Raw genomic sequence first — 25,143 nt, forward strand, 5'->3', positions numbered from 1 at the left:
GGAACTGGATCATTATTCACTTGAATCACAGGCACATACACCCCCCTTCCCCAGCAACATACAGACTTTATTCATTCAAAGGGTCAATCATTCATCTTTCTAAAGAGTTTGTTTTTTTGGTTTCTTTTTTTAGTTTGTAAGTTAATTGTTTTAAGTAATAAATGCTCAGAGGGAATTTTGGATATTTTAAAAATCTAAGGGGGTGGGGGTACAGCTCAGTGGTAGAACATATGCAAGGTCCTGGACTCAATCCCCAGTACCACCATTAAAAAAATCTAAGATAAAAGTCACCTAGAGTTCAAAAATGAAGTGATAACCACTATTAGCAGTTTGATGCACACATTTATAGATAGACCACAGAAATAACATTCAACAAGTTGAGTTCATACTGGATATGTATACATTTTTACCTAATGTCTTTCAAAAAGTATTATTTTTTAATCTTTAACTCTTGTGAGGTACAGTTTACATATCATCAAATTCATCCATTTTAAATGACTTTTAGTAAATTTGCCAAGTTCTGCAACCAGCACCAAAAGTCAGTTTTAGAGTATTCCCATCAACCCAACAAGACCCCTGTGGTTACTTACAGTTTATCCACAATCCTACCTCCAGCCCCAGGCAACTCCTTCCCGTTTCTATAGGTGTATCTTTTCTGGATACTTCCTATAAATGGAGTCACACAATATGTGGTCTTCTGAGTGTGCTTCTTCCACTAAACAAACTGTTTATGAGAACCATCCATGTTGTAACATGTAGCGTTACTTCATTGGTTTTTATTGCTAAAATGCATCTGTAGCTCTTCATCAAACCTAGCGTAAGAACACTCAGGTTTAACCACTCTTTGGGGCTTCACTTCTTTATGAAAGCTCTTGTGTCATGCAAAATTTTTGTTAAATAAATGAGTATGCTTTTCTCTTGTTAATATGTCTTTTGTTACAGAGGCCCCAGTCAAGAACTTGGAAGGGTAGAAGAAAATGATGTTTTTCCTTTCCTCCAAGATTATTTATATTTGGTTGATTTATTCAACAAATATTTATCAAGTGTCTCTTATGTGCCAGTCCACTGTCCTTGGTAATGAATTCACATTAACATAGAGGAAATTCAGAGTTGCTCCTGCTTTCCCAGGGGTTATCGTCTATTTGGGGAAAAGAAAACACCCAACTTGAAAGGATAAGAAAGTGATTGAGAACTATGGAACGGGAAGTACCAGTCACATTAGAGGATGGAGGAGCAAAACCTAACTGCGTCCATGGTTCTGTGAGCACCCACTTGGAACTCCAAAGTTGGTATAAAGATTATTTTAAGATGATGACATGTGAGATTCAACAGATGCAGAAAGAAGTCTTCTTGGAGCTTCCCTTATTTGACTAAAAGCAGAAACTTGTAAGAAATGAAGACTACCATAAATTCCCTCCTCACGGTGGCTTCTACTCTTAACAGAGAGACCAAGAGTAAACCTACCATAAATCCCCTGTCTGGGGGAGTTTCATAGTCATGCATAAGCAAACATTAGCATCAGCTTTTTAAATCTCCCAGTAGTTCTCTTAAAAACCCATTTGACTTTCGAAAAGAGACCTATTTGTTCTTCCCATAGATGCCTTTTCTCCCCACTCCATTTCCCCTACTAAGTTAGGTAATAAGCCCCAAATTTTAATCACCCCTGTAAGTTACTCATCACCAAGCTCTCCCGTGTGTGCGCAATGAGCATTTAAATTACTTCTGCCTGTTCTCCTGCTAACCTGTCTTTTGTCCGTTTAAATACTCAGGCCCCCAGTCACAAATCTAAGAGGGCAGAGGAAAAGTTCTTCCTCCCCAACAGTTTTTTTTTTCTCCAGAAGAATCAACTTTTGCGAAGAATAAGTAGGAACTAGCCAGGTAGGAGGGAAAGCATCCCAGGGAGAGATTTGTACAAAGACCAAGAAATAAGAAAGAACACTTGGGGCGATAGAGGTGAAGGAAGTTCATCAAGGCTGGAATGTGAATTTTACCAGGGAGAGTGAAAAAAATAAATGGAGTTGGAGAAACAGGCCAGGGCTAGACTGTGCTATCCAATAGGACGGCATCACTTCCACGTGGCCAACTGATCACTTGAAATGTAGCGAGTCTGACTGAGATACACTGTAGATGTAAAAATACCTACTAGAGCTCAAAAACTCAGTATGAAAACAGTGTAAAATATCTCCTCCATAATTTTAAAAACATTGATTACATGTTGAAATGATAACAACTTGGATATACCGGCTTAAATAAAATATATTATTACATTAAATTTTACCTGCTTTTTAAATTTTGCTACCTGAAAAATTTTAATTACACATGCAGCTCAAATTCTATTTCTACTGGACAGTGCTGTTCGAGATCAGGGAGGGCCTGGGAAGCTAGATTAGGATTTGTTTGTAGGACAACTGATGTATTGAAAAATAACATCAGCTATATGAGGTCTCTATCAACAATTCTGCCCAACTACATCCTACCTAATAATTGTTATCTGGGACAAACAGGATGCTGTTTGTCCATAATCAATCCAAGTAGTTTTTAAAAAAACACTTATTTTTTTGGATGGGAGGTTATTAGGTTTATTTACTTATTTAAATGGAGGTACTGGGGATCGAACCCAGGACCTTGTGCTTAGCATGCACACACACTAACACTGAACGTCCTCTCCCCGCCTCTAAGCGTTTTTTTTTTTTAATTTTTTGAGACGTCATTACTAGAACAATTCTCATCGATCTTTACTTGCTTATACACTTGCTACTGCCTCCCTTCATTTCAAGAATCTTAGGGTGCAGGGACACCCCCAGGTTCCCAATACCATTTATCCCCTTTAGAAAAGAATTGGGAGATTGGAGATTTCATTTACTTTAGAATTCTACCAGGTGGTTTTGCTTTTCAGTTACAAAAATCAGCTACCTCCTTCAAGAGATAGAAACAATGGATTAACAGGGCTGCCCTCAGCGGGTGAAAATGCTGACTTTATTCTACAAAGGGACACCAGAGCCAGTTCTTAATGGCTCTTTAATGATCCATCTGAGGATCAACATTCAAAGGACAGGATCCCAGAATGCCTCAGGGAATGTTCCCTAAACTCAAACTACAAGTCCAAACAAAACCAAAAGAAACACTGAAAGCAACCAACAGAAGTTTGGAGCAGGGGAATTTAAGGCTGAAAATTGTCTCTCAGCTCACAGGAGCTTTCAAAATAAGGGGAAAGGGGGAGATGATTTATATAGGACTGCATTGACCACTCATCACGGATGACTTTTTTCCATGACAAATCCACTTTGAGTCTATTAAAAAAAAAAAAAAAAGCTCAAGTATCTACTAATGCTTCAGTGTGTTTGTTTAAAAACACATAAGACTTAGACTCATGAATTCATTGAAGGCTTTGGTTTCTCTGTAAATATCTGGCATGGTATCTGCGGGCGTCCTGGGATGGTGGTTTGTTTCTGGAGCCAAGGCTGGTAGGCAGAGGTCGGATGTGCACCGACACGCGATGCACAGTGATGTGAAGCGCCTTTCTCCACCGCGGCACTACTGATATCTGGGGCTGCATGATCCTCTCTTATAGCATGTTTCGCAGCATCTCTGGACTCTCAGCAGATGCCAGTAGCAGCCCCCACATCCCAGCTATAACCAGCAAAAATGTCTCCAAGACTCTGCCAAATGTTCCCTAGAGATCAGAATCACCTTCCTCCTCCTCCTCTTAAGGACCACTGATGTAACCTCTTAAAAACACAGTATTTATAGAGATAGACTTCAAAGTATAGATCTGGATTTTCCTGGTTGTTTCTTACCCTTACGTGCTCTAATGCAGATATGACACGTGTTTCTAAACATCCTTCTAACAAGTAGGATGATGTTGGTGAGAGCGCGCTTTCCACTGAATCCTGACCCTGTCACGAAGGCTGAGATTCCAGCCTCCGTCTGGAGGGACCACTTACTGAGGAGGCTCTGGTCACACGCTGACATTCTGTTGCGGCAAGTCCTACCCCCATCCTCTGCAACCATTCCAAAGAAACAGAGAAATAAGATAGTCTCGTAACACCAATGGGTGTTTACCCTTAAATGATATTAAATGTAAACAATAGTCCATCTTAATTTTTCAAAAAGAGATCTCATTAAAATGCACAACCTATGTCTTGACAAGAGCACAATTCTGGCTGAGTACACATTTAACAGTCAAGTAGACTGAAGTGATGTGGGTGTGCTATTCTGAATGTTGTGCTAAAAGTGATTCAGAAAGGGTAAGGGGTACCATTTTCTAGTGAGGGGATTAACATCCTCAATGTCTCCACTATTCACTTCTATAATGAGACACCCATTGAAGAGGATATGAATATGCTATCCCAAAATACGTCACTTTGGCATAATAATTATTTTGAGTCAAAGGCAACTGAGAAACAGCAGGTACAAAAAAAGTTCTCTCCCCTCCATCTGCTCAAAGGCAGGGCACACATTTCCCTTTCTGAAGATGTCCCCTCTCTACTCTCCTGTCTCAAGAAGAGGAAACAACTGACCCCTGTGGATGGCACTGGTTGAAATCTGCATAAATAAATCTTACTGACATCATCTTTATCTTCCAGTAGTCTCCATCTATTTCTCACAATTTACTGTCCCTAGAACTCTCAAACCCTTTTCCATGGTCTTGGCACACAGCCACAAAATCTACAGCACTTTGTTAAAATAGTATATAAGCCACTAGGTCTCATAGCCTTTTTGGGGTTTTCCTGTGAGCCCCCCCCACCATATGCCTATTAAATAAATCTTTTTCTCCTGTTAATCTGTCTTTGGTCAGTTTATTTTGTAGGGTTGCAGTCACCGAACCTAAGAAGGGAGAGGAACAAGCTTTTTTCCCTCCCTGACTCCATGTTGGCACCTGGAAGAGGCCTCCCATGTGGACGGAGAACAGATCAAAATGCCAGGTCATGCAGCAATTGTGCAAACACAGTCTCTGTGAGGCAAAAATCAGTGTCTGGACACCACACAGTCCATAATAAAAGTCAGATGATTACAAATAAACTCTTTGAATATGCTAAAGAACTACCTAGATCTTTTCACTTAACAGCATGCAGCTTTTATTATTTATTTAAATCTCCTGATTTATTTTTAAAATGTTTATCTTTATTTACTTATCTATTTTGTAGCAGGAGGTAATTAGGTTTACTTATTTACTTTTTGATGGAGATACCGGGGATTGAACCCAGGACTTTTTGTATGCTGGGCATGCGCTCTACCCTCTCCACAGTGTGTAGTTTTTAGACAGATCCTTGAATGTAGATTACTTAAAGTGGATTGCTCGGGACTTTAATCAAGTTGTACTATGATGCAGTTGAAAGGTAAACTTATCCTATGATGTAGCAAAAAAACCTGTCATATTTCTCCTTATCTTTAATATATTTTATAGCTCATGGACTGTGGAAAAGGTGAGTACAGAAACTGGCATAAAAATTATTTTACAAGTTATTGACATTTAGGAAAGTGGGATTTCAAGTAATAGATTAAGGGGCAAAATCTCACATAGTAGTAGAGCAGAGAAACAAGGAGGCAGCTTTGAGATATGTCAAGCAAAGAGTTAGACTGGCCATGGATAGAAAGAATTAAAGGAGAATCAATATTTTTGACTAATTAAAAAAAAAAACAGGTCACTAAGTTATTCTATGAAGATTTGAAGTCTACATATGCAATGGTAATGTTCTTTTCCAACTTCAGGGGGAAAATTAATTTGTAGACTTTAGCATTTTAAAATCCCAGCTGCAAAAAACTTCTTTGAAATTATGAAAACAAAACAAAATGTCTTTAGCCAAGTAAAGAGTGGCTTGCAAGCCTGAACACAACCCAGTAAGAATGCAGTGCTGGAAACTCCTTTTTTTTTTTTTTTTTTTCCAATGTAAAATCCAGAACAGGCAGACCATCACGCTGGAAAAAGAAATTAATATAACCTCACAGGCAAGAAGAAAAGCAAATACTCACTCTAAAGCAGCCACTGTTGATGCAAGCAAAGGTTAGAGCAACAAGGTTATTTTCTAACAAAGTGTGAATCCCGTTAGTGCTGAAGCGTTATCCCCTCCTTAGTCCTTACATCTCAGCCAGAACAGATTTAGGATTTTACTTCCACCTGCATCTCAAGACTGGTAAGTAAGACTCAGGGAGACGTGCAAAAATGGTGAAACCATTCAAAAGGCATCTTCATCTTAGTTTAAGACTTTGACATACACACAATAGGCAGTGGCCAAAGTCTGCCCAAATACCCCTTTTAGCATGCTCAAGGGGACAAAACAGGGGGCCGGCCTCCCCCAGCTTCCCAGCCTCCCTTGCGGCTCCCATTGTCTCCTCCCAAATGCACAAATGATGCCATTTCATGATTAGTACATTAGATGTGAAGCACTTAGAAAAGTTTCTCTGGGGAGCTCAGAATTTAAACTTATTTCATTTAAAGAAGACGGAGGGGAAAGTAGAGGGGATGAGGCAGCAGCTAAAAAAGTAAAACATCTGGAAATTACCAATGACCTACTTATTTGTGTGCCCAATACCAACGTGATATATACTAACTTTAATACTGTAGTTCAACGGACACTGATTGTTTATTACAGCAGTTCATCGGCAAGGATCTGTAATCCAAATCCTTGCTTTTTCTTTTTTTCTTCAAGTATGTCTCCTAAGCCAGATTGTGTCACTGAGCAGAACCAAATAAAATCACAAAATGAAGTTACCTATTCTCGTAAGGAAAAATCCAATATGAGAAAAGCTCATACCTTAGCAAAGATTTTCAACATGGCTGCAATCAAGTCATTTTCCAATTGTATAAGTAAATAACATTGACCACATGAAATATTTGGCCAGAAGGACACACAGTTGCTATGATTTTTCTTTATTAAAGGGGTAAAGCTAAGTGTTCAAATTTAGAATTATTGGACTTGGGTTTCAACCCCTGAATGCATGTGGTGAATGTACAGGACAATTATACCACTATGTGTTTAACATAAAGAACATTTCTATCTCGAGGAAAAGCGTTCTGATTCCCAACTGCACAAAGCTGTACCAACTTGCCAAGAATGAGGAAATTAGAAAAAAAATTCTACTGGAAATAACATTTGGTTGTTCACATTAGCATTGAAGACAACTGTGGTTTAGAAATTTCCCCCTTTTTAATTATATCAAGTAAACTATTTTGCCAACTCTCTTTGGGCAGCTCAATTTTCATCCTAGCTGACTAGCCTGAAAACGAAGCTGTCAAGAGTCTTAAGTTGAAATTGCTTTTCTGAATAGAATGTTTATTAGAGCAAGTCTCCAAAAATGGTGGAGAATCTGCTCAGAAACATATATTTTCTTCAAACTGAGTATGATGAACAATTTTATTAAAGTGAAGAAGCTCCACGTGAAAAGTTATTTTAAATAATTTAAATCATATATACATCAGGATTTATTTTAGGTATCTTATTTGCCTTAAGTACACACCATACTCAGAATCCATGACTAAGCTGAATAAATACCATTTCATTTTTTTTTGAAAGCAAACTCAGGTTTGCACCAACACAAATTCTATCCCAACATTCACTTAACCACCAGGAAATTTCTTTTATTGCTATCAAAAATTCTACTGGACAGTATACTCTTTCCTGCAGTTAATGAATGTTACGGACTGAATATCTATGCCTCCCCAAAATTCATATATTGAGACTTAACCCCTAACTTGAATGTATTTGTGGATGAGTTCCTTATGAAGTAAACAAGGTTAAATGAGGTCATAACAGTGGGGCCCTGACCCAATAGGATTAGTGCCCGTATAAGAAGAGACACCAGAAGGCTTGCTCTCTTTCCACGTGCAGGCACTGAGGAAAGGCCATGTGAGGACACAATGAGTAGGCCAGCAGTCTGAAAGCCAACAAGACAGGCTTCACCAGAAACCCAACCAGCCGGCACCTTGATCTTGGACTTTCCAGCGTCCAGGACTGTGAGAAAATGAAGTTCTGTTGTTTAAGTCACCCAGTCTGTGGTATTGTTATCGCAGCCCAAGCTGACTAACGTAACAAACAACACAATTTAGTAGCACACAGATATTTTAGCTGAAATCTTGTCACGACAGTAGGGTTCCTAGAGCAAGCACAAAATATACTGGGATTCAAGGAGGGAAAGTAATTGAAAATAACACCATCAGCATCTTTAATCTTTGACTACTTTTACTATTCATGCTAAAATGGTATAGTTTGCAATATCCAAACAATTAATGTGAATTAATTGTTCACATAAGTTCATTATATCTAGAGACAGTATTTTTAGCCATTAAAGGTAGTGTTTAATACATTCTTTTGGCAACATAAAATAAAGGTGATAGACAATTTGCAAAATAAGATGTGGCCTCGATCACCCTGATACCAAAATCAGACAAAGATATCACAGAAAAAGAAAACTACAGGCCAATATCACTTATGAATATAGATGCAAAAATCCTCAATGAAATGCTAGCAAATTGACTCCAACAATGCATCAAAAGGATCATACACCATGATCAAGTGGGATTCATCCCAGGGATGCAAGCATTTCCTCTAAGATCAGGAACAAGACAGCTAACATTATACTTAATAATAAAAAGCTGAAAGCATTTCCTCTAAGATCAGGAACACTCTTGTCACTTTTATTCAACACAGTTTTGGAAGTCTTAGCCATAGCAGTCAGAGAAGAAAAAGAAATGAAAGGATTCCAAATCAGAAAAGAAAAAGTAAAACTGTCACTGCTTGCAGATGACATGATACTATACATGGAAACCCTAAAGAAGCAACCAGAAAACTATTAGAGCTCATGAATGAATTTGGTAATGTTGCAGGATACAAAATTAATATACAGAAATCAGTTGCATTTCTATACACTAACAACGAAATAGTAGAAAAATGAATTAAGGAAACAATTCCATTAACCATCACACCAACAAAGAATAAAATACCTGGGAATAAACCTACCCAAGGAGGCAAAGGACACTGTACTCTGCAAACTGTAAGACACTGATGAAAGAAACTCAAGATGACATAAACAGATGGAAATGTATACTGTGTTACGGCATTGGAAAAATCAGCATTGTTAAAATGGCCATACTACCCAAGGCAATATACAGATTCAATACTATCCTTATCAAATTACTAATGACATAGTCCACAGAGCTGGAACAAAAAAAATGTTAAAATTTGTATGGAAACACAAAAGACCCCGAATAGCCAGAACAGCCTTGAAAAAGGAGAACAGAGCTGGGGAAATCATGCTCCCTGACTTCAGACTATACTACAAAGCTACAGTAATCAAAACAGTATGGTACTGGCACAAAAACAGACACATAGATCAACGGAACAGGATACAAAGTCCACATATAAACCCACGCACTTATGGTCAATTAATCCACAACAAAGGAGGCAAGAGTATACAAGGGAGAAAAGACAGTCTCTCAGTAAGTGATGCTGGGAAAACTGGACAGCTACTCGTAAAAGACTGAAATTAGAACTTTCTGTAACACCATATACAAAAATAAACTCAAAATGGATTGAAGACCTAAATGTAAAACCAGATACTGTAAAACTCCTAGAGGAAAACATAGGTAGAACACTCTTTGACATAAATCACGGCAATACTTTTTTCAAACCAGCTCCTAAAGTAATGGAAATAAAAGCAAAAATAAACAAATGGAATCTAATTAAACTTAAAAGCTTTTGCACAGCAAAGGAAACCATAAACACAATGAAAAAACAACGTACAGAATGGGAGAAAGTTTGTAAATGATGCGACTGACAAGGGAGTAATTTCCAAAATATACAAACATCTCTTACAGCTTAGTATCAAAAAAACAAGTAACTCAAATAAAAAATGGGCAGAAGACCGAAACAGACATCTCTCCAAAGAAGACATCCAGGTGGCCAATAAGCACATGAAAAGATGCCTCACATCACTAATTGTTAGAGAAACGCAAATCAAAACTACAGTGAGATACCACCTCACACCAGTCAGAATGTCCATCATTAAAAAGTCCACAAATGATAAATGCTGGAGAGGGTGTGGAGAAAAAGGAATCCTCTTACACTGTTGGTAGGAATATAAATTGGTGCAGCCACTACGGAGTACAGTATGGAGATTCCTCAAAAAACTGAAAAGACTTACCCTATGATCCAGCAATCCCACTCCTGGGCATATAACCAGAGGAAAATATAATTAGGAAAAACACATGCACCCCAACGTTCACAGCAGCACTATTTACAACAGCCAAGACATGGAAACAACCCACATGTCCATCCACAGATGACAGGATAAAGAAGGTGTGGTGTATATATATGCAATGGAATACTACTCAGCCATAAAAGGAATAAAATAATGCCATTTGCAGCAACATGGATGGACCTGGAGATTGGCATTCCAAGTGAAGTCAGTCAGAAAGAGAAACAAAAATACTGTATGATATTACTTATATGTGGAATCAAAAAAAAGGACACAAATGAACTTATCTACAAAACAAACAGACTCACAGAGAGCAAACTTCTTGTCACCAGAGGGGAGAGGGGGTGGGAAGGGATCAACTGGGAATTCAAAATTTGCACCTCTTGAGGAGTGATGGAAGTGTTAGCTATCTTGATTGTGGTGGTACTTTCATGGGTATATACATCTATCAAAACTCATCGAACTGTACATCTGAAATATGTGCAGTTTACTGTACAGGAATCATGCCACAAAAAGGTGTTTAAAATTTTTTTAACATGATATTGTTAATCTAACTATAAAGAATACTCCTCTCTATGTGTAATTATGTATTTTAGGAGCTATCTTCGTTGAAAAATGACGTGCTTCTTAATCTATAATTATATCTCCATCTTGGGCACAAGGAGTCCTCCTCAGTGTCTGGACTGCATATAAGCTAAAGAGTTCCCTGAAGGGTAGACACACTTGTCTCACAACCTTTGCCACATGCAGCAGCTTCTGAAGTATGTTTCCTTGAGATGCTTCCTGTTACGGACATAATAAAACCAAGAAAGGTGGCCATCATAAAGCCACTGAAAGGTCCTGTACAAAGATACCTGTATAATTTTGTTCAAGGGTTTCCTCGACTTATGTGACCATGGTACCTACAGCGTGTGGACATCTGAAATAAGTCACTTTGAGAAAGCCAGTTAAAAGCAATTACTTCAAATTCCTTTATTACATCTTGGACCAATACCCCAACCATTTTCACCTTTGAGGGAGGATGGGAGAGAGAAAGGGTAGGAAAGAGGAAAAGAAAGGAGAGAAGAGAGCTTAAACTAAGATAAGCTTTGTTCATAACGATTCCTTCTTTTCCTCTGGTGGGTTCAAAAGAGTTCCTTTTTCTTTTCAAATCAATCCATAAAGACTAAATGCCAGTTTTATTTCACCTCCAAGTTCTGATGAATGGGAATGAGATTTACCCTAATATAAATCACTAAAACAAGTCTACTGCCAAAACATCGCTTAAATGTATTTTGGAGAGCTTTTATAATATAATTTTTGTTGTTAGACTAGTGATTGCCTATTGTACCAAAACCATATGGTGTTAGCTTCACAGGAAAAGAAGATGTAAATGAACCCTTTAAAACCAGTGTCTAGTGAAATACTCAGTCCATCCCCTTTCTTCACCCAGTGCCTTGTCCAGCAGGCACTGTAACCTTTCTATCAATCACCTTGGTTTCTGAGGTGGTTACAAAATCTTTTGTTTATACCTTAGTTCTTTCCAAATAATTAGGACACTTTAAAGACACATTTAGCTTTAAGCTTCACTTATCATACCTTTAGCAAGTCAAAGTTTTCTTGATTTTTTTTTCTAAAGAAAAACACAGTTCAATGAGAGCCCAGGGACCCCTGCATTGCTACCGAGTGTTGTGGTTGTTGGCGGCATGTCCGAGGAAACGATTGTATTCAAAATGGCTTCCCACTAGTCCCATCACTGGTAGCTTTGTCTCTCTAGTCTTTATGAGCCTCCAGAACCTTCTAAAGGTTGTTGTGATTTGCTTTTGGGAAGTCAGCAAAGCTCTATCAAGCTGACATAGCATGTGTGTATCAGTAAAAGTAACAATAGAATCTACACACTATTGTACTGACGAGTATTACTGAAAAAAGATGAGTTGAGAAGTATTAAACTCAAAGAATGAGAGAAAGAAAGGAAAAAAAAGAAAGATTATAATCACCTAGGCTCCTTTCTTTTGTGATTTGATTTTGTTCTGATTCTCAAAGCACTGTTAAATGAAATTTGCTCTATCTTGTTAAGTATGAGATTGATGGTGGATAAGCTTTAATAGGAAATTTGAGGCTTTATGAAAACCCTTTATTAGCATGAAGCCAATCTAAGTTTTATAGCACCCCAGGGTGCCTTTTTTTGCATCTTAAAAACTGAGACAACTATGAAAACTGTATCTAGGGAAGTAAATGTGGTTTTTTCCCAGGCAGTATGGCAGTAGGTTTGCTCTTAGAAATCCATCCTACCCTTGCTAGGAGCACTGAGTGAGGAATGACCACAGAAGTAGTAGAATACAGTGTGTGATTGTAATAAGCTTAGGATCCAGCATACGAAACAGGGAAGGCAGAAAGTTACAGATGAATATAGGTATTTCTCCTTTCCAGTAAACCTAATATTTGCAACTTTGACTTTCATGGAATGGTACAATATAGGATCGATGATTTTATAACCCACTAAAGTGCTGGCCAGAGTTCATTACACATTACATGAAAGCTCTGGAAAGGGGGCTATTGCCACCTAGCTCAATAAACATTGTCAATACCACTTAAAAGGGACTGGCTTTACACCCTTTGATTGTACAGAAGGTAGTGAGGTTCAGGGGTTTCATAAAGAAATCAGTGTGTTTTGATGGAGGGAAGCTGGGCTTTGGAGTCTTACGATTCCCACAGTTTATGCCTCTTAATATCTCTGATCTTGGGTGGGATGCTTGACATCTTTAAAACCCAGTTGCCTCTTCTGTGAAATGGAAACAAACAGTCCTACTCCACAGATATTGTCAAGAAGACTGAATGAGATGGTGTACGTCCTTAACTCTGTACCTGGCACATGACACAAGTCCAGGAAACATTGGTTTCTTTCCTCTTAACGATAATGAAAGTTAGTATTTATCAAAAGCATCTCAGCCACTGTGCTGAGCATTCTACATGCTTTATCTCACTTAATCTTTACAACAGCTCCATGAAATTGGTACTGTTATGACCCCTAGTTCACAGATGAAGAGACCCAGACCTAAAAAGGTAGAGTAACTTGCTCAATACACATTCCTACTGAGCAGTAGAGCTAAGGTTCCAAAGCCAAATCTTGCTTTACCTACTGCCACTTTGCTGACTGGGAGGGGCTCAGCCCATTAAATAACTGAACAAATTTTACTAAGTACTCACTATATTTCAAGCCCTTTGTGACTTGAAGATGCAGTAACACAGACACGGCCCTTGACCTCATGAAGCTCGCAACTCAGCCTAGGGTTTCTTAACCTCAGGGCTGTCGACATTTACAGCTGGACAGTTCTCTGCTATGGAGAGCTGTCCTGTGCACTGTACCACATTGGGCAGTGTCCCTGGTCACCACCCATTAGGTATCAGGTTGTGACAGTCAAAAATGTCTCCAGGAATTGCCAGGAATTCCTCTGGGGAGGAAACTGCCGTGAATAAGAACCACTGCTCTCTGAGTACCATATTAAGAGCCTTGTGCTTAAGGAACTGGGAAATTCCTACTAAGCCCAAGGCCCCTTTAAGACACAGTTTCCCTTTAAAAAACAAACAAAAAAACCCAAATCATCTGCCATAATGTAGGGCCCGACATGTAGCTACCATCTCACCAAAAAGTCTCACATTACTCTAGTGAAGGCTTTCTTGGTGGAACTATCTCTAGTTTGGACAAGGAAGTCAGTAAGATTTGCTCTACAGAAATATGTTTCAGAGTCAACTTACGTGAAACAGATTATCCCTTAAATTAATCACAATGTTTCCCCCCAGAATTGAAAGGGACATAAAGACACAGTAGTGACTCACATTATAGTTGGGGTTGACTGTAGTTCTACAACTGGGCAGGTGAGGAAAGCCCCGAGGGGGAGGCTAGAATCAGGGCTGTTAGATTCAACATTTCAGGTTTATCACAGTATTTTCAGGTTGCCGGTGGTATTAGCCCTGGTAGGTTAACCAGTGCAATCTCAAAATCACACGGTGAAAACTTAGTTCTTGTTCCCACAGCAGAGCCACATGGATGATCCTCCTCTGTCAGGTCTTCTGGGATGCTCCCGTCTGCACTGAGACTTAGGGACCCAGGCTTCGACAACCTCACAGTTCTGCCTTTCTTTAGATATCTGGAATTCTCTTTCACCATTGAAAAGGGAAACGAGAGTGTGCGGATCGCAATGGAGGTTTTTACAAACTGGGACTAGAATTCTGATTCTCTATCGGGAAGAACTCGGGTACGTAACTATGGCTAGATAAAAGGGGGCTAGGAAATGTGTCTGGAGGGTAAGGAGAACTGTTTAGTGAACGTACACAGTCAAGCTTTGCCAATCTAGTCAAAATCATTTTCATTGCCCAAGAGCTGTACATTGTCTCATTTTCTGACTTACAAAATCAGGATATTATCTACTTTATAAAGATTCTGTGGGGACTCACGAAAGACATGTAAGCTACATTCTTCCCAAAGACTTTGAGCTATGTATGTATCTGCTATCTGAAGAATAATACACTATGCTAATTTATAGCCTCATTATGAATAGACACGTTCTTAATACCTGGCAGAAGTCCTGATGTGGTCAATCCGTTATCATTCGTTAAAGAAATGCGAATGTGCTATGTAGTATAAGTTCACGTCCCCCAGCAATGGTGTAATATTTTCTTTTGCTCTCAATGTGTGAATTATTAAAAATAAGCTAGCTACAATGTCATCATTTTTGATTATATCAAAAATGAAGGCAGAGACAGGACTGCTTCCAATCTGTGAAGTTATTTAGCATTTAATATTCCCTTTGGGAAATCAATATGGTTTGGGGGAGATTATTTATATACCACTAGCCAAGTGTGGTTTAAATAAATGCAGCGCGTTGCTAGCGCTATGTGAATGAATCTTTCAATGTCAAGACCTTACTAGTGAATAAAGAGATATAATCATAAATCAGCTAATGGGAAAATGGCTAGTAGAAATTATCTGGTCATTTTACTGATACAGATGAATATCTTAGGTTCTATTTTTTTTAGGATTTATTCAAATCATAAAAATGAATGTCTGGGCATTGCCTGCCAAGATATTAACATTTATTCATTATTTAAAATGTCTATTCTATGAAACTAATTTTATTTTAGGGGAGTGAAATGTGGGCTAGTGGTTCACACATGTATAAATAATTTGTGTTTTTTTTTTTTTTAATCCAGTGAGGTTAAAAAAAGAATTAGCTGAATGACGACAAAGTAATTCCTATTCTTAAGTAGTCAGGGTGCACTCTGCACGATTCAGGATACAAAGCAGTTTATTCCAAGCTTCATGGGGGTTTGGGGCAGAGGAAGATGGTTAGCTGGTCAGAGAGAAAAGGAGCGTTGAAGAGAGGGCCCCAGTCTCTGAGCTAAAGCACACACTGGTTCATTTCCCGTTAGGCTGCTTGACTTCTATTAGAAAACAGAAATTCTTGGGAGAAACAAGAAAGTGCAACTAAAGAGACTGACTTTTCCAAAGCAATCCTGGTAGTATTTTTGGAGTGAGAACCTACAAGCCTCACTGTGAAGAGAGAAACAACACTAGCTTTTCCCTTCTCCATTTATGTTTCTCAGACAATGGGTATGCCCTGCTTTAAGCAAGCAGAACACAGAAGCAGAAGGCTAAATTCGTCATTACATTTAAAAAGGATACCACTCTTTTTACCTCAACATTCACTATAAAATGTATTTAACAGTGACTTTTCCCTGGAGCCCAGAAAAAAATTTTGATTTATAAAAATTATTTTCACATATTGACTTTGAACAGTACGAAATTGTCAACATCCAACCATTCTCACCGGCAAAAATGGCCGTTTCTTAAGGTCCAACCTTAAGACTTAGCTTTCTGAGAACATATCCTTTGTAAGAAGTTAGCTGTGTCCTGCTGAGGAACCCTCCAATAAATTGGATGGGGAAATACTTAATGGAATAAAATCATTCAAAGGGAGTTATTTTGAGGTAATTAAAAATCTTTAATATTCTGACCTCTAGCACTCTTTGATGTGAGTTCTCAAGAAGTTTTTAACCTAAAAACTGACACTGTCTAAAAACCAACACTGTCCAACAATTAAGTGATTGACTGCATTGATTTTCAACAATAACAATAACCTAAAAGATAGTTCAGTCATTGGCGTCACAAAATAGAAAGAAGTTGTTGGCTGACAGTATCTTTCCTTTTCCAGCATTACAAGTATCATGTGAGCAATGAACTGCATGGTTGATATCACAGAGTTCAGAATCTTTTAATATCGGGGAGAGGGAACAGCAGGCTGCAGGCGGGTTAGGCGAGTTTTGCCCTTTCTGGCTCATTTGTCTAAGAAAGAATTTGGTGACTTGACAAGTTTCTGAAAGTAGAGGAAAATTATTTGAGTGAAGGCAGCCAGAAGCAGTTAGCAAATTCTGACCACCATCATAGTTGTCACCCACTGAAATTTAAACTCCAGTCCGAATTTATACAAGTGGATTCACTTACATGGTACAGAATTCACATGCTATTTATTAACTATCCCGGGGTCCCTTCTTTGGAACCCTCTACATTTTCAGATGGCATGCCATTTTGGAAGCTGTAATCCTCTTGTGACAGATTCTAAGAGCCAGGTAAACCTTCCTTATTTTGTTCGTTAGTACATTCATCTTTTAACTGCAAAGATGATTTTTATTCAAAAGACATACTTCAGGAAAGGAAGTGATAAAGTCAGAAAGTCTGGAGAAGGTTGGAGGAGGGAGTGTATGTGGGATGTGAGAAGAGAGGAAGACAGCAGATTCTTTTTTTTTTTTTAAGTGATTTTTCACTTCTAAATGAGACAACGCAATTTAACTGCCCTGAATTTATGGGTCTAACCATTGGGAAAGATTATATGTCTGGAGTCCTCTGGGGGAAAGAAGCTACCTGGCGGTCCAACATTCATGGTCAATTGTTATTACAGGTGTGGGAACTCACTGCTGGCAAAGACAGAATTCCTAGGGCAGGAAATTTAGGTGGGGCTCACTGATGGGGTGGTCGAGAGGCAGCCAAAGCTGTATGCCAGCAAAGGGTTTAGGTGGCTACGGGAGCTAGGGTTTTCAGCTCTGTCCTTTAGAAGAAAGCGGCCATCCACGATTTCTCCCTTATAGAAGTGCATGACCGATTTTATGCGCCTGCTGATTTGATTTGGCCCAGAAGTTACACCAAAATAAGCAGCAGCCCAGCTTTTCCCTGTTTAGAGTGATAAGATTGTATTTTATAGTTTTAATTAATACATTACATAAATTAATAAGTATATTAATTATTAGGCAACAATCATGTCTTTGAGATCAAAACCTGTGTATAGTGAAATAACATAGCTAACAAACGCATGAGTCCCTTCGAATGACTCTTGAGAAAAGGCTGTTACTATATTAACTGGTTAACCCATCAGTGATGAGGATAAATGGATGAGGTGGACACACACTGAATTAGTTTTAAAATACTGGGGTTTTTTTTTACTCAAGTAATTCACAGTCATTGTTGAACTACTAGAAAACCCAAGGAAGTAAATCAAAACAACTTAGGAGGTAGCCCACCTTCCAATCACTGGTAGCAATTTATTGTGTAAACTTCCAGAGCTTTTCCATTTAAATATAAAAATATTTTAAAGTGAGATTATTCTACATATACCACTCATAATCTGTCCTTTTATAGTATCATTATCATTTTTAACTGCTATGTAATATTTCACTGTATGGCTGTGTATACAACCTTACATGATTTCAGCCAATCCACTTTCGTTGGCCCTTTAGATGGTTTACAGTCTTTTGGCTCTAATATGGATTCCTACTACCAACATCAGTTCATATTCATGTTAGCAATTTGCCCAGTTACTTCCTTGGGATAAATTCCTAGAAGTAGGACTGATTGGTAATAGGATATATATTTTTATGGGTGTTTCTATACAGATGATGAAGTACTTTCCTTAAAACTTCTATTTACTTGCCATCTCACCAACTGTATCAGAGTTATTTAAGAGTTTCTAGCCAGGCCATTCCCTACTTTGGAGGAGAACAGGGCATTTTTCTGAATTTCCTTCCTTCTTTCCTCCTCTTCTTCTTCCTTCTATTCCTCGCCCCCCACCAAACACTGATCCATCACTGATCACTCTCAGGCATTGGACACCCAGTCTCCGATCACAGTAGCCATGTGTGGGAGAGTAATGATTTTCTATATTCTCCTCTTTTGCCCTCTTATGCAATCCGCATAAATATCATGGAAAATTCTAATAGGTCGGCTTCCAATCTCCCTTTGCCAGATGCTTTTCACATCCAGAAGTAACCATGTGCCTTGATTGTACTCCGGAAATATTGTCACCCTAACTGTGGGAGACAAACCAGCCATGTCCCCAACTTCCGGGTGACTGCTCAACTCATTAAGTAGCTCTTCCTCTTTTCTCCCCCTCAGTGACGATTCTGTGGCACCTCTTCCCCACACCTCCACTCCCTGACCCAGGCCCAAAGCAGTGGAGAGACGAAAGCACATGGGTTACGCAGAACAATCTTTCAACGCCCTTCCTACCTTATGTCAGACTCTCTAGTGTGTTAATGAGCTATTTTCATGACCGTCTAAGAAGCCAGGATGAACAAGTCTTCTTGTCAAGGAAAGTGACAGTCCATTAACGAGAGTTTTCTGTATCGTCGTAAGTAGAAAGCCCCCAAGTAACTATTAAATTAGCGAGAGGAACTTCAGAGCTCAGTCTATGCCCAGAATGGTCTGACAAGTTTCAAATTATTAATGGACCTCTTTCAAGCTCCTGTGATGTTTGAGCTTTTACAATGACTATTAAAGTCCAACAAACCGCTCCAATAATTATAAATTAATAAAACACATCGAGCTGTACGTGATGTGAAACGTGATTTAAACACTCCCAACCATACTGATCCCATATACAATATTAGGAGCTTAGGAATTCAGGCCATGCCTCTTTCAAGTGGCCCCAAATAAAATAACACTGTATTTAAATTGTGGTTTTCTTCTCTTTTCATGTATTTCCCTTCTGGGACAGAAAAAGAAAGAGTAAATGTCAGGATCATTGAGTCGATGAGGCAAAGGGTCAAGATGCAGTAGAGAGTATATGAAGATTTGCACTGAAAGTGAAGTTCAACTGAGTTACAGTAGCACGTCCTTATGAAAGTACCTTCTCTTTCTTTTCTACACTTCAATGACTTTGTGAATGATTTAACTTAGTGGTTCTCAACCAGGAGTGATTTTACCTTGGAGGGGACATCTGACGCTGTTTGGAACATGCTTGGTTGTGATAGCTGGGATGGAGGTCCACTGGCACCTGATGAGTGGAGACCAGGACCAGGGATGCCACCACACAGTCCTGCCATGCCGTGGACAACCTCTCATGTCAGAGAATTACCAGCCCTAAATGTCAACAGTGCCAAGGCTGAGCAACTCTGATTTAATGTACTTCAAATTCAGTTTGTTAGATTCAAAGTTGATATCTGAATTATCATTTCAAGGATTATCAGCTGTGAGAACATGTGATCTCAAGATTCAACTCTAGCCTAGATTATAGGGAGAAGTCTTCGATTTCTTCTTCAGGAAACTTCTATAGAGGGATAGTGCCTCAGTAACATTGGAGTTCTGAAAGACAGTTGTTGAGGAAAGAAACTACAAGAAACTATGAAGAGGAAGAATGAGAAATGTCCCCTTTCTCTTCAGGAAACCACTGGATACATTTTTAGGTTGGAGAAAAAATCATGTAAGGTTTGGTTGCTTTACTTTGTCATTTCATTCTAATTATCAGGTGAGGGGTTAAGGAGGATTCCTATTGGAAATTTTTCTTTCAGATCAGCTGAAATCTTCTGCAAGGCTGACAGAACAAGAGACCACTGTATGGTGAGACTGGAGCTCGGTGGTTCTCAAAGTGTGGTCCCCAGATCAGCAGTGGCTGCATCACCTGGGAACTTGTTACAGATGACATTATGAGGCCCCACTCCAGACGTACTAAATCTGAAACTGACGGTGGGCTTACTGTGATTGACCACGTCTCCTAGGTGATGTCAACAACAAGTCCAAGTTCAAAACAACTTTAGCTAAAAAAAAGTGATGGTGGGATAGAGAAGATGTAGAAAAACAGACGATTTCTTAAGAAAGTTCTAGGTTTGTGTTACTCAAGAAGAATTCACTATATTCCCTTAACCTCAACAACTTAATTTAAAAATACAAAATCTGAATGCTGAAGAGGGTGTGGAGAAAAGAGAACCCTCCTACACTGTTGGTGGGAATGTAGTTTGGTGCAGCCACTATGCAAAACAGTATGGAGATTCCTCAAAAAACTAAAAATAGGGTTCCCATATAATCCAGCAATTCCACTCCTGGGCATATATCCAGAGAAAACTAATTCAAAAAGACACATGCACCCCAATGTTCATAGCAGCACCATTTACAATAGCCAAGACATGGAAACAACTTAAATGTCCATCAACAGATGACTAGATAAAGAAGATGTGGTATATTTATATGAGGGAATACTACTCAGCCATAAAAAAGAATGAAATAATGCCGTTTACAGCAACATGGATGGACCTAGAGATTATCACACTAAGTGAACTCAAACGAAGACAAATACCACATGATATCACTTATATGTGGAATCTAAAAAAGTGACAGAAATAAACTTATTCACAAAACAGAAACAGGCTCACAGACATAGAAAAGCAAACTTATGGTTACCAAAGGGGAAAGGTGGGGAGGGATAAGCTAGAAGTTTGGGATTTGCAGGTACTAACTACTATATATAAAACAACAATGTCCTACTGTATAGCACGGGGAACTATATTAACTATCTTGTCATAATCTATAATGAAAAAGAATATGAAAAAGAACAGATCTATATGTGTAACTGAATCACTTTGCTGTACACCAGAAACTAACAACATTGTAAATCAACTATACTTCAATTTAAAAAATACAGAATCTTGATTTGGCGGTTTTCACTTAGAATCTTGTCTCCAGTGCATCTAGTGATCTCATGAATATGTAGACTTAAAGTTCACTAGTTGAGATGGTCCATTTAGTAAGTTTCGGGCCAGGGGCGATGGGGACCCTCTCTTCCTGGACACATTCAGTCTTTTCGTGATTAAAGAGGGAAATGGTTAATTCTTCCTATCACATCTGCATTCATCTCCATGTCAAGCTCTGAAAAAAACGTCATCATTTATGTTGGCATTTTTGCACCTTGTGACAACAGGACTTGGAGTGCAGAGGGAAGGAAGTGCCCAGTTTCCAGTTACTACCATAGGCACTGCCCTGGTTTAACCATTCTTTCTTCCCAGGGGCACCACTGTACTTAGAACACTTGGAATTTTCTGCTCTGGCAGAATTCCTTCTGACAGATTCCAGAGCAAGATGCTTTCTCTTTGCATTTTGAAAAGACTACTTTTAGAAGAAAATGAAAGTACAATTCAGGGAGTGGGGAGGGGAAAGCCTTCTTTTGTGCCAGTCCTTGGCAAGTAAACACCCAGAAACACTCATCATCATGCCAGCAGCCCAGCCCGGGAGAAACACGCCTTTCTGCAAGTGAAGCTCAGGTTGAAGTTGATGGGAGATGGCATGAAAGACCCTCAATTCTAAAGAAGCCCTCAGCGAGGTGACCATGGAGCTGGGGAATCTACACAGATCACAGGGCCTTCATGCTCAAAAGAAGAATCCCTCTTCTAAGAAAATCTTTGACAGTTGCTGAGATCTTGTGTGGAACTAGCACACAATTCATGAGCAATCTATCTTTGTTAATTGAACCTGGAACATTCTACCACGGTTTGCGTTTCCATTGTATTAGCAGCGTTGAGTATTTAACTGTAGCTCATGTTTCTAGAGAGCCAAGGATAAAAGTCAGTCACAGATAACATGCCAATAACCTCATTTATAATACTCCCAACATAATGGAAAGAGGGTAAAAATGAAGCCATGTCTGGTAGGGCTTGAAAGATTTGCTATCCAAGGAGCCTGCCAAGACGTGAGCATAAGGGAACAATATCATCAGATCTAAGGGGGAAAAAAGCTACTAAAGCAATTAGTGATAATACAGAGAATGCCAAGCTTTCACTAAATAAAACTCTATCATTAAAATATGACAAATTCAAAAAAGTGTTTATTGTTCTAATTTTATCTAATCAAGACACAATAGTCTCCTGTGTATACAGTGTGTATTGCAACTTTTAACACGCTAATTTAATTGGCACGTGCTGGAAAGTTGGTTTTCTCCCCCTCAAAAATGAAGTTAGATGTTGAGGTTTTCTCGTGTTAAATACGGTATTTTCTATATACATATGCATACGAATAGACAGACTTCTCTGTAGTCAGAACTAAAGGACAGCTTTCTACAGTGTGAATTAAAGAGTAATTAATCCAATACCGTACACAAAGGACTGAGTAATAACAGATGTAAAAGGTCTGTATGTTCCAACCTTCGAGACAAATTCATATAAAGTATATTTTTGTGAGCTTCTGGCTTACCAGATCTCAAGATACAGCCTTCTTTGCTAATGTTTCAACAACATCAATCAATCGACAAATGTTTTCCGTGGTCATTCGGTGCCCCAAACACAGAATCAAATTTCCTATCACCCAAATTCAACTTGGAAATATAACGATTATGGGGGCAAAAGACTTCCTTAACATACGATGCTGGCAAAAACCAAGAATTGCTTTCTTGGGCAAAGGAGATTAAATCTAAAAACATATCTTTCTGAAAAGTAAGGCCAAATCGATTGTCTTGCACTCAAAACAGAATACTTTCTTTTGTAGGGCACAGGCTTGCTATTTCAGGGATTATGCAGAGAAATGTTTTCAAATTGCCACCCACAGAGTTTTTCGGCCATATCTTTAGACCTCTGTGCAAATGCAAGGTTAAGAAAAATATTTTATCCTATGCCAGGTACAATTTTAAAAGTAAGCACATGGCTGTGTAAAAATCGTATCAAAGGTGATGCTTCTTGTCCAGAGTTGGGAGAAAGGCGACATAAATTTCTCAAAAGCTCCTTCTAGTTCCAGTATTTTCTTTTGCCCTATAAAAGGGTACACTCCACTGGCTTATCCCACTGAAGTACATGCTGCTATTATAAACATATAGCAAATTATATAAGCAAATGTGAATTTGGAGTCTCAAAAATTCCATTAGGTATATACTATATGATCCGGATATTTAGTAATGCTGACCACTTATTTATTAATCAACTAGAGATGATAAATCTTTACAATAGTCCTCAAGTACACAAAGGACCATGCCCCCGGGGTAAATAAAAATCTAAGACAAACAGGAATTAGTCAATTGTTCTCTCCCACCAAACCAGCCTCGAAGGCAGCAAAAACACCTTCCCTGGTTGAGAAACATCCTGTAGTTTAAGCTGCAGGGTTAATGAGTATCAGCCCTCATGGGGAAACTGAAATTTATCTTATCATGCTAGTTTTTATTACTTATTTACTTATTTAAGCAGAAAAAGAATTTCTGAGATGACTGGAGAGCTAGCTCAGAAAATGGACAGGAACAAAGGGAGGCTAGGCAGTCAGAAACCCAGCCCAATTCATACCTCGAATTCAGTTTTTCTAAGGATGAATCCTCACAGCACCCTGCGACACTGTGAGCCCTCGTTAGAAACGCAGAAGCTGTTGTTTCTCGAAAGTGTAACTGTCCTTTTCTTGCCAGTTTCCCCCACGCCCCCAACCTTATCAGAAAGACTGTGTCCAGATTGAAGATTTAAAGAACCTCTTAAAGGGGTTTGCTGAAGTTGAGGATATAAAGAATGGATGGAGGTGTAATGGTGCCCTCTGCTGGGGAGAATCAGTAATGCTGCCCAGGAAGTTTCCTACTGGGGCTGAAGTAATTTTGGGGGGCGGCGGGGAGGGGGGGCAGGGAGCTCAAGGGTGTTTCTGGAACACAAAGTCCTGAGAAGTACTCTGCAAAAAAGTAGTTGCAAAACCCCAAACCACATGAAATTAGCTTGATTCTGAGTTGACAGTGGAATTTGAAACCAGCTGTATTTCATCCTAAAATGTTAGCGCTATAAACCCTTCATCAAACCTGGAGACAATTATTTTCTCGCTATCTGGACAAGACCACATTTCTAGCGGCTGAATTTTTCCAGGGCAGATTCTGCGTTCCCATTTTCCTTTTGGAGAGCTCCCCTCTCGCAGACTTGTATAAACAAGCTTCACTCGAGAATGAAGGATGCTATGACATTCAGCTTTATTCAACCCTCTGTGATGCCCCTACTAAAAATCATAACAGGAATTGTTACAAAACACACACATCACATTGGCATTCCCAGGCTTCTGAGAAATACACAGTAAGGCCAAAAATTGATTTTAAAAGAGTCATTTGAGAAAGTTTAAGAAAACAGTGGTATTTCATTAAAGGAGTAGTTTCTTTACTTCATTTACCAGTTCTGGATCCACAGTCAAAATATCTAAACTACCTATAACTTAAAACAGGTAAAAGGAGGGAGGGTATAGCTCAGTGGTAGAGCTTAGCATGCACGAGGTCCTGGGTTCAATCCCCAGTACCTGTATTTAAAAAAAAAAAAAAACAGCTAAAAATTACTAAGGGGCAGCAAAAGGAGACAGCTGAAGCACACTGCATGCTGATTGAACTTTTGGTAAAAAGCATACTGTTGGCTTGAGTATCTTCAATGATGTCTGCTAATCAATGAGATATTAAGGAATCATCTGTTTAAACAGAAGTGATGAGTAAAAGAGACAAAATACAATTGTTTCAAGGAAACAAAAACCTTCGTCTCCTGGCTTAGTGTGTTTTTCTTTCTCGTTGTTGCTGTTTGTTTTAAAGCTGGAGCTATGACTAGACAACCGAAAACCATGGCTTTGGCTGGGTACATGAATGATTAAGAGATCATCCATTCAGCTATACACCTGTGAGGCCAGCGTGCATAGGGCCCTGTGCTTTAAAGGATCCCACGCTCGGTTTA

The 25,143-nt window shown here is 38.9% G+C and overlaps 1 long non-coding RNA gene across 1 annotated transcript; it reads left to right on the forward strand.

Annotated features, from left to right (window-relative positions):
• The first annotated feature begins 14,942 nt into the window (after nt 1-14,942).
• Nucleotides 14,943-21,932, forward strand: LOC116662203. The gene is made up of 3 exons (XR_004318194.1): nt 14,943-14,952; nt 15,336-15,337; nt 21,849-21,932. It is a non-coding gene; the product is annotated as an uncharacterized LOC116662203 (long non-coding RNA).
• Nucleotides 21,933-25,143: the final 3,211 nt, after the last annotated feature.

Source organism: Camelus ferus, chromosome X, assembly GCF_009834535.1.
Source record: "Camelus ferus isolate YT-003-E chromosome X, BCGSAC_Cfer_1.0, whole genome shotgun sequence".
Classification (NCBI taxonomy): Eukaryota; Metazoa; Chordata; class Mammalia; order Artiodactyla; family Camelidae; genus Camelus; species Camelus ferus.